Here is an 11,103-nt window from a genome sequence, read left to right on the forward strand (position 1 = left end):
GTATATGTATATGCAGATTATTTGTACGTGAGTAGGCTAGACCTACCTGCACACTCTGAGCCAATATGTAGGCTATTTGAATAATAAAATGTGTTTATAAAAACAGATCTAATCATTAAACAAACAAAACAGCTTACTACGTGAAACTCAGTAATTGAATAAGAGAATTTGAGCTGCATCTGATTGGCTCCTCGGATAAATAAGTGACATTCTCCTGGTCCACTTGCGAGCCGTCTCCACGGGTCGCGAGCTCCGCCCCGCACAGAGATGTGGAAACAACACGCATGGTCTGTAGAGGCGCAGACGTCGGTGAAGCGGCAGGTTTTCCGAGATACGAGATGAGCGACACCGGTACGTGAAAGGACAAACAATGGATATGTCCGAGTCAGAACCGCAGCGGTCACATCCTGGCGGAGACAGGTATGTATGCGAAGCGAGAAGCGTTCTGTGTCCTAATCATCATCACGAGAAAGGGGGGGAAAATAAGCCCGTGTTGAGTCTGCGTGGTCTTAGCGCCGCGTGTGCACGCATGAGCGCGTCACTTAAAACATACAAGTTTACCGGAGGCTGCACGCTGGCGCACCGGAGAGCGGCGGCGCGGTCCGGCGGGCAAACCTGGGGAGATAAATTTGATGCTCACGGTTTGTTGTGCGAGAAGCAAATCCAGTGGTTTTCTGTGGAGTAAGAGCCCGAGTGAAGGGGATACATCAGGGTCAACACATGCATGACGTCCTGACATGAAGAGCCTGCATGAATACAGAACATTTAAATTTGACAAAACAACCAGCAGTGAAAATCTAACGGCTGATTTTATCTCTGTGTCTCGGTGCGTTAATTTTGATGATTGATGCTCTTTAATTGGACTTATTGCCTTCCTTTTTTATTGCGCACATAGCCTAAATGCAGCTGTTCTGATGGATGCTCCCTTCATGAAACGATGTGAGTCAGTGCAGGAGACTCAATGGAAAGGCGGCGTTTGCTTCACTCCAATGACCTTATGGTGTCAGGATTGTTGCAGCGTCACTGCCACGGTCTACTGTTGCTGCTCTCCAATCCTGTCATTTCTCTGTTACTGTGACCAACTGGCAATTTTAGGGAGATGTGTTGTGGGCAAGGCTACAAGATACATTATTTTAACACAGTTGTCTTTTCCTTTTATTCTGATATTTCAAACTGATCACAATGGACAGGAACAATGATTTATTTTTTATTTTTATTTTTTACTAATATGCATTTTCTGCTATTGTATATTCTGCTAAGAGAACATTCGTTTTTGCACAAAAATGCCATCTCACCTCTGGGAGGCACAGATGCAGTTACTCAGTCAGCAGCTTGTATTTATAGTGAGCAAACGCTTGCCCTACAAATTCAGAGTAGCAGCAAAATTTAATGGTTAACTTCTACAGAGAAAAAGAGCCTTTACTTTGCAGTTTAGCGACAAAAAAGACCTGAAGTGATCTGAATAAAAATGTAGTTGTGGCATAACTTGGTTGTAGCTCTTCTTTCCAAAGCCCTCCAGTCATTTTCACATAAAATACAGACAAAACTTGGCCAGCACATCCCCAACTCAGGAGAAGGGGTGTAATGTAAAGTGTAAATAAAACCAAATGCAATAACATCAAATGTATAAAATTTTAACAACTGTAAAAATCTAGGATCTGAGAAAACAAGCTGATGGAGGTTTTAAAGCGGGGTATTGTCCTATTTTATTTCCAGTGTAGAATTATAGTTCAAACCTCTTGGAACTTTGTTGCTCAAATTTTATGTCAGGTGGGAGCATTTGTTCTTAAATCTGTACTGGTCTACATTAGAAGTGCCTTGCAGAGGTGTAATGCTCCCCTACACTATTTAAGAGGCAGGTTATTGAACTGTGCTAAAAAACAGGCAGGATTGTCTGTCTCTCCTTTTAGTGTGGATAACATGGTATCTATGGTTACAATAGTTCTAATACTTCTTTGTATAATCAAGCTTTCAGTAGCATTTGTCAATGAATTGTGTTTAATCAGTGTTGTCTGAAGACCTGAAGAACACATGCAGCCAGTATTGAATTTTGGCCTTGTTATTTACTCAGAAGTTTCTTTAAATTCTTTAAGTCTTTTAAATATATATGAACTGCTATATAGATGATATTAGCAAATACTGTAGATATTCATCCGTCCATTCATTATCTTAAACCTGCTTTTTCCTCTCTGGTTACGGGGGTCACTAGCCATGTTTACATGCACAAAATTCTTAAATGTATCTAAGAATAAATAATCCAAATGTATTGTTTTTATGGGCAGAAAATGAATGAATCTGAACATGACAGGCATAAACTTACATCAGGTTTTATTCAGAATAGAAGTAATGATGTGCAGAGTTATAAACTTTCTCTAAAAAAGTTTTCTGTTGAGGAACAATTTAAGAAAAGTATATTTTATGAAATATTCAGCCTTTGAAAAGCTCTTTATATCCAGTCGTCTTATTTACCTGTTGCCAATTAACCTTATTCCTTATAAAATTCTCCTCCAGCTGTTTCTCATTTGTACCACTTACTTTTACATCTTTTTAGTCCCTGTCCCAACTCCTTTGACCTATGTATTATGTTTAAAAGTTTTCCTCACTCGTGAAATCGTATAAACTCAGATTTATTATATTCTAGGAAAACTCCTAGAATATGTCTTTGACAAATGTCAAAGACTTGAAATTTTAATAAAAACACAAATTAACTTTGAATTTGTGCTTAGTATGTTGAATGAGTACTAAACTACCTAAAAGTGCTGTGGCTGCAAACGAGAAGTGTGACATACCAAGCTAAAATGGCTTCAGTATTTACTGCTGCATCCTAAAAGTGGTAACACGGAGCCATCTGTGTGACCTTCCTGACCTGACCCCCTGCCTGTCCCCATTTGTGTATTTGAATTGTGTGTTATTAGTTCCTTTCTGGCTTTTGCTCCATGCTCTTTAACTCTGCATCTGAAGGATCTCGAATGTTAGAGCAACTGTCTGCTCATGAAAGAATGTCTCCACATTCATATGGTAATATGTCTTACAATCCGTGACTTTGTTCCCCAAGCATGTCCAGATACGTATGTTCTACCAAACACAGTTGTTTTCTTGAAGTGTGCATAATCCAACCGTCATGAGTGCTCTTTGTGAATTATTCATTTCCATCCCACTTTTGCACATAACTCTTTGTTCATTTGCAAAAAATCATACTGAAGACATTCTACTGTCCTGCCTAGTGTCAAGTGAGCAGAAAACAACGCCTAATTTGATAAATGTTAAGACCAATACTATGTACTACTCATTTTAATAATGAAACAGTTATTTCTGCAACCTTTGTTAAATCTGAATTAAATCACTTGCATCCCAATGTTGTCTTAGCGACATGTTTAAAACTATTGATTAGAGAAGGTAAATTACAACCAGGGAGGCAGAAGTCTCCCTGAACAGAAAGCCCACTGTCTCTGTTTCATTTCAGCTAATCCCTCAGTGCTCTGCACACATTTTCCCTGATAGTGTAAAACCATAATATCAGCTATTATTCTGCCTTTTGGCCATTATTAGGACATGAAGCTTTAAATCATTACATGCACACTGCTAAGAAAATTGTTAAAATATCTTAATAGTTTAAAACTGAGCTCTACCAGGTCATATGCTTTGAATTACAACTATTGTTTTATTGTATGGATCTGTTACAAATAAGTCATATAACAGTGCTGCAATGAAAATGAACTTGTCTGTCTAGATGCGGTAAATGTAGTCTTTCTTGGCTCGTTAGCAGTTTTATGTTGTAGGAATTATCCACTTTCTGGCTGCTTAGGGCAACAAATTACTTCTTCTGGAACACGACACTTAATTTGCTGCCATGTGGTGGTAAGGTATCGATTTTCTTACGTGTTTGCCGATTTATCATAATATGTCTAGCGCAAGAGTTTCAAGTTTATTGAGCAAGGACAGTGCATTTCCTTTTACTCTTCTGGGTAATTCCATGTTGAATTGTATTACAAAGAAGAGCTCAACCTTCCCTTGTTCCTCCTGACAGCACATCTGTCTCCATTAGTGAATGTCATTGATGTGCAGCTCTTTCCTTTGGTTCTCATTTATGAACAAATAATGAAAATAATTGTAATCAAAGCACTGTTTTGTTACCTGTATACTACTTGGCGTCATGGACTTAATATTTTTATCACAAATAAAAAACAAACTGTCAGGGGCTACAGTAGCATGGTCAACAGTGTCTTGTAGTTCTGAGGCTGCAGGTTTGAGCCCTGGCTGCATCAGGAAGGGCATTCTGTGTAAATAATGATACATTAAACTTATATAGCACTTTTTTTAGGACACTAAAGGCTTCAGTATGGTCGCTCGGCAGCCGACCGGACGACACACTTTCACGTGGTTGTTCGGCGTTCATTTTCACCTTTCATAGCAGGTGAAGTGTCTTGCCCAAGAGCTCAATGACGGAGAAGGATGGGGAACAAACCGGTTACAGGACGACTCCCCTAACCACTCTGCCACAGCCGCCTCAGTTGTTAAAACAACTGCCCCATCTTCATGCAAGTTTGCCTGCTGTGGCAACCCCTGCAAAAGGGTGCAGCCAAAATCAAAAACAAAAAAAAATGTAAAGAACTTGCATATTTTCTTCTAATTTATTGCTGATTGCAGAAGGCTTATCTTGCCACATATTTTCATATGGGTTGAATTCAAGATGTGCTGACAGTCAGCATTATCTGATAGATGGCTTGCCAAGGTTTGCTCCCAGATGCTTTCCCGAGGGCAACACCCTCAGCAGTACTGTGTATTAGGGTGACTTTGATGCCTCCATATGAGAGAAAAGCTGTTTGTGTTCAACTTACTTTAAGAAGAAAAGCGCCAACCTTAAGCGCTTTTATCCCAAAAGGTCAACGTTTGACACAGGGGGGCTTTGTATAAATCTCAGTTTTATTTCCAAGCATAGCAAAGACATGAAGTGTTTCATAAAATATTGCATGCTTAAATTGGAATTAAATTCAAAATCTTCATGAATAACATCATACTCACCCTTAGAAATGAGCAAAACAAAATTGAGTTTCAATTTGAGATTGATCTAGCTTTGAAAGAGAGGACTTTTGAGAAAATGATGCTGTTTGCTTTCACAGTGAGTTTTTATTCAAAAAGTATTTGTTTTTCTAAATGATCATGAGATTTGGCAAAGTAAACAAATACGCCTTCAGATATTCTCGATGCACTGTTCCACCCTTTTTTTAGACTTAGGAACCTAAGAACAGCTGTCAAAAGTGCACATGGTGATGGTCATGTGCTTCACGTGGCTGTTGGAATCTCATGGTTTTGAATGAATAATGGATACTAAGTGCACAAAACTGCTGAAGCTACAAGTCACTTTGGGGAGACAGTTTGGTGAATTTTACTTCAACATCACTCGTGAACACAAACCTCCTTATACAGTTTTACAGATCTTGATAAAGCAAGTTTATTTATTATTTTTTTCAGGTTTCTCCATCTCAGTGGGTCAGCTGAGGTACACACTCAGTTGGATGTGTTGATCACTTTAACGTTTGGCATATGAAAAAGGTGTATAATTGGCATCCAGTCATGTGTTAAATGACTCATCAATAGTCCTGAGTTATTTTTGACTCTAGCTTCAATATGCATCAATGAGAACAACAATCCCTGAAAGAACAGTGCGATCTTTTCAAACAAGGCTACTGCTCACCTAGCTGTACCATTTTTAACAAACACACACACTTTACTATCAGTAAAAAAAATTCCCACGAAGCCCTTCAAAACAGACAGCAACAATTTGCATTCAAAATAAAAAAAAAATAAAAGTTTTTTGTTGTTGTAGGATAGCTGGGAGCTCATGTGCTTGATTGGTTTTTTTTTGTCTTACACATTTCAGCTGGGCAGGGCTTTTTGTGCTTCAGTCAAAAATAACAAAATATACATTTTCTTAGTAAATTGTGATTATTAGAGATCATGGTTCAGCACTAATTTCACAAGAATGAATAATGGCATCTCTCCATGGGCTTATAAACTCCTTTTTAGATGTTGACTACATATTAATCCCTAAAATTCATAATTATGACATTTATACTTTAAGAAAAATCTAATTTATTCTAGTTATTTTCCTAAATATTTAGATTTTTTTATTACAACAAAGAAGTTCTCATATAGATCATATAGTATTTGGAGTAGTAGTGACCAAACAAAGCAGCTTGTAAAGTTCAGACGTCTGCTCTTTAATATGCTCACAGCATCTCCTAATAACTCAGTCTTGTCCAATGCATTTGAACTCTAAATTATTTTCCTCTCTATACCGCTGTCTTTGATGTTTACTCTTGAGAGGCAATTCTCAGCAGGAGACCACTAGATCGTCCGCTAATGATCTCTACCCAGGCAGGAGTTTGTGCTTTCATGTCTTGTACAGCACTTGCTTTTCAGCTGTACATAGTGCTCCTTTTCTTTGGTACAACAGATAACCTGTCTGTTTCTCTCGCTCTCGATATTGTTATTGTCTTTAGCAAAATAAAAGCAACGCTTGAACTCTTGCTTCGAAGGATATATTTTTAAAATCTTAATTCATTAGTTAAATATGTTTTAACTCACCCAATTAAGCACGTTATTCTTGCTGATTTGCTTTTGCTGGTCAGTGGAAGTCATGCTAATCGCTGACTATTAAAATCTGTTTGGCAAATATAGTCCTGCCCTGCACATCAACTGAAATTAATTTTGTTTTTATAAGTAATATAAATGCTTACTGACGGTTCTTTACATAGCCACAGTTAAAAAAAAAAAAAAGATAAAATATAAAATTAGATTACAACTACATTTCATAACATTGAATGATAACAGCCTGTGTTGAGTGCATATTTGCTATAATAAAATTTTGTGTAGCCAATAAATAACTAACCTTTGTCTAAGCTATTCTGGAAAGCAGGACTCTGATTTTACCAGTTAGATATGTTAGGATCCTGTGCCCTGAAAAAGGATTGAACCCTGCTGACATTTGCCTCATCTAATAGTTTTAATAGCCTCAGTGTAGAGCGTAAAAGCCTTGTGACTTATCTCCACATGTAGTTCATACACACTCAAAACTAAGCGTATGGTAACAGATTTGTTATAAAATGAGACTGCATCATTACTTTTAAAAATACCCATGAAGCCTCTGCCAATTAACCAGCAAGTTACAATAAATGTAAAATTATTTGGGATGTAAGTGACCTCAGTTTTGTAGAAAAACTGGAATTGTTTAAAATGGCTGTTCAGAAGCTTCCTAACCATGTTTTAACAAGATCTGTTTTTAAAACACGTTTAATGTCTTGGATGTTCTTTAGACTTTTACAGTCACTCCTTTTCTGTATACCCTGCAAAAGAATGAAAATAAGAAAAGAACAAGGACCTGAGATTGTTCTGGGTAGTGCTGCATTTATAAATTTAAAAACTAAAGATTCAAAAGGACGAGAGGAAAAAATAAATCTTTCCATTGATTGACATTTATAAAAATAAAATAAAATATAAAAGGTAATTTTGCGTAAGACCCAAAGACAGCATCAGCATTGCAGGGGATGTGTAGTCTCACCTGCCAAATTGCTCCAACAGTATTGAATGACCTATTAATGAATTGGATGTCCAATTTAATTAGCTCTGAGTGCGAGCTTAATGGCAATGAGCCATTGGTGAGAAAGCATTTTTTTTATTTAGTTGAGCTTCATGTAAGTAATTTACATTTTTGAAATACTTGTGACAACTGGCATGGAGTCAGCATTAACCCGCATTTTACTGACAGATGTATTTACTGAACAACTTATTTAGTTTTCCTCACTTTATTTGGATGGGTAGTCTCTTCACATATCTTCTCATTGCCATGCACTATCAATTATTGTATGCACTATCAGTAAGTTTTGAACCTCAAGGTTGCCATCTGAAAATATGCTATTGGTAAATAGGATTATTTTTTTTTGCATGTGTTTGTGTAAAAACAATATTTTGGCACATTGTGAATATAATGAAGCTCAAAATGTGTAGCAGGTAAAACTTTTTTTTATAGACCAAGGATTTTCCTTTACAAGGACCTTTTTTTGGTCACATAATAACTTTTATAAGAACATGACTATAATGTTATTATGTTATGTAAGGGGAGACTATTGAGCTAAATGTTAATTGGAATCATTTTGAAGTCTAGACAGGGCGAATTATCCCTCCAATCTCTGGATTCCTTTGAGATGGTCTAAGCTCAGCTCTGCCTCTCCTCTTTGGTCACCAAAGGTGTTGACACTCTCAGCTTGCTCGGGGCATGTTTTACTGTTCAGTGTGCATGCAGAGCTGTTTCTGTGGCTGCAACTGAGCAGACGTTCTGGTGCCCTCTGCCCTTTTCTTCTCCCTTGTGTCTTCTGCTGTTCGATTACCTTCAAAATAAATCCAGCACCGCTGTCACAGCTGATGTGAAACAACACCACTTGTGACACGTTGGTCTCTTTCAGTCCAGTGTGTTGTCTGAATGTTGAAAATTACACTCTGTAACAGTCACTGTGACCTTTCAGCCATGATTTATTGCCTTAAAGGCAAATGTTATCCTAATTTTTCAGAATCCAGTCGCTAAAATCCTACACTTCCTGCACAATTAAATTATTTTGTTTTCACCAAAAATTAATTTGGACTTTTGCCAGTTCAGACTGAGAATCAAAAACCTAAATGTGACATGTTCTTATCAAGTACAATTATTTCTCTACAATAGAACCTAGAGTGTAAATATCCGGTGTCTTGTAAGGTAATTACAGAGGGAAGTAACACATTCCTGCTGGTAATAAATTTGTGGTTTAAAGGGGTGGAATAAAAAAAAACAAGGGAGTGGGTAAAAAGGGAGGAGAATGAGAGACAAGAGTCATCTGGAGTGTGTGTTTTGAGGGGGTTAGGAATAGTCACTCCCACTCTTTCCTCCTCCCCAGTTCTTCCAACTCTTTCTTACAATTGTAGTTCTGCTGTTGACTTCCAGAAGTATAACTAAACCCCTCAAAGTGGATCCTACATTTTTCTCCTTAATGATTTGTGGATTTTCTTATGGTTACTGTGGAGAACATTATTAACGCTCTAATTGTACACAGGAAGGTAAGTAATTGTTTTGGCTGCTGTGCATTTTTATTCTTTTTGTAACAACCTGTTTAGCCATTAAATGAGGAAAAATAGGCTTCAGTCATAAAAACTGCTCACTTTTCAAAAGTAATGACACATTTCAGCCTTTTTTTTAATTCCACTTTGGTCTGAAAGAATAAGAATATCTGCATGTAGGTGATCTTATAGAAATAAACTTGTTATTAAAAAAAAGAAAAAAATTGTATAGGTCTTCTGGACCCGTCAAGAAGACCTATACAATTTTTTTCTTTTTTCTTTTTTTACCTGGATTACTGAGATGCATCAGGACATTTTAAACTTGTTATTCTTTTTAAGTCAAAATTACAATATTTTTGATTAAGTATACATAATTTTTTTATTTCCTTTTTTTCTTTTTGTTTATTGCAATAGCATCCTGTGGTCTTCTACGGGCTTAAGCTTTTTTTTACACATTGATTGCACCCTATTTGTATTAAAATACCCCTGTTCTTCTTTGTTAATTCACACAGAGCAGGTGGCTCAGCTTCGCCTCCTGTGGGTGCTCCTCTACACACAACATGCTGGCATTGTGGAATCGGCTGGCTATGAAAGGTGTCGTTTGCTCTGAGTTGTGAGCTTACATGCGTCGCCTCTTATTTCACACACACACGCAAGTTCAGCTCTTTAACTACCACTTGCTGATTCAGAGGCGTTATCAGCAGCAGATAGATTTCAACCCCGCCTCTTTCCAATCTGCTTCTGTGCTTTAACATGAGACATCAGTGTGCAAAGAAGTCATGTCAGGCCTGACTTGAGAGGCAGTGTGTGAAGAGTGTGTTTAGGTTGGGTTACCACCAGTTGGTACCTGTGTTGAGCAGCCACTGGGGTCAGTAAGCCATTTTACTGCCCTGCATTCACTACAGGAAGCAAACAATACAGCCTGTGTTTGTGTCATTGTAATGACAAAGCAGTGCTGCTGCTGGTGGTGGTTTTGTGGTGTCGAGAAACATAAATGATGAATTGCAAATGTGAGAGAGACGGTCAAAGTCAAAAAGAATTCCCAGAGCGCATCCTGGCGGGGGGTAGTGGAGGACTTTATGATGTTGAAGTTCATTTAAAATCAGAGCATTGTGTTTAAAACCCACTGTGGCTGTTGCTTTGGGGAGAAGGGTGAACAGTGGTCATCTGGTCTCATAGTTATGGTAATGTGTTGGCTCAGCTTGACAGGAGATCACATCCTGACTGTTTGACTTGTAAATTTTAACAATATCCTTGTCATAACTGGAGGAAAGCCAGCTTAAAAATTAAAACCTAATGGTTTTTTTAGATTTGTTTTTGTCAACGCTTTCCACAAAGTCAAATACAGCTAGACCTCAGTTTCTCTAGGTTTCACTAAAATGAACAGTTTTTGAAAGAAAAATCACTCTACTGACTGGTTTAGTCTTATGAGCTGTAGAGTACAGTGTGCTGTGGAATAAATGCTATATTGTAGAAATTTACAGACAATAAGCACTATAGATCAGTGTTTCCCAAAGTTGGGGTCGGGACCCAAAGTGGGGTCCCGAAACATCAAGGTGGGGTCCTGAAAAGATTTTCTGAATTAATTAAATTTTTTGCCTTAGTTGTTACAAAGCAGTGAGTTTAGAGTCTTTAAAATGGATAAATGAAGTATAAAAATATTGTTACTATGCCCATGTTTAGTTGACCTGATACAAATGTTTATCATCCAAAAATAGTTGTAGGCACAGGTCTGTGCTACTGTTATTTTGTGGGTCAAATGCTGGAAAGTTTGGGAACCAGTGCCTTTTGGTTCCCAAAGTTGGGCTTGGGACCCAGTTATGGGTCATGAAGCACCTTGGATAATCTCCAGAAATCAATTTAAAGGGTAATAAAATAATTGCTGATGTAATATTTTCCCTATAATTATTACAAAAATACAAAATAAGTATAAATAATCATTTATATTTGTGTACAAGCTGTTTAGATTGTCAAAAAGCCTGTGTTTTTAGGGTTATTTATGGAGTTTGTGTACTC

General features: G+C 37.5%; 1 protein-coding gene across 2 annotated transcripts in view; it reads left to right on the forward strand.

Annotated features, from left to right (window-relative positions):
- Nucleotides 1–281: 281 nt before the first annotated feature.
- LOC106520557 (TIAM Rac1 associated GEF 1) overlaps nucleotides 282–11,103 on the forward strand; it is a 44,564-nt gene continuing 33,742 nt past the window's right edge. Inside the window, exon 1 of one of the 2 annotated variants that reach the window (XM_014012731.1) lies at nucleotides 282–420. The gene's annotated coding sequence lies outside the window, so the exon portion shown is untranslated. Of the gene's footprint in view, nucleotides 421–8,989; nucleotides 9,088–11,103 lie in introns of those variants that run through there. The other variant, XM_014012732.1, reaches the window with a different exon arrangement.

Source organism: Austrofundulus limnaeus, unplaced genomic scaffold, assembly GCF_001266775.1.
Source record: "Austrofundulus limnaeus strain Quisiro unplaced genomic scaffold, Austrofundulus_limnaeus-1.0 Scaffold94, whole genome shotgun sequence".
NCBI classification, from domain to species: Eukaryota; Metazoa; Chordata; class Actinopteri; order Cyprinodontiformes; family Rivulidae; genus Austrofundulus; species Austrofundulus limnaeus.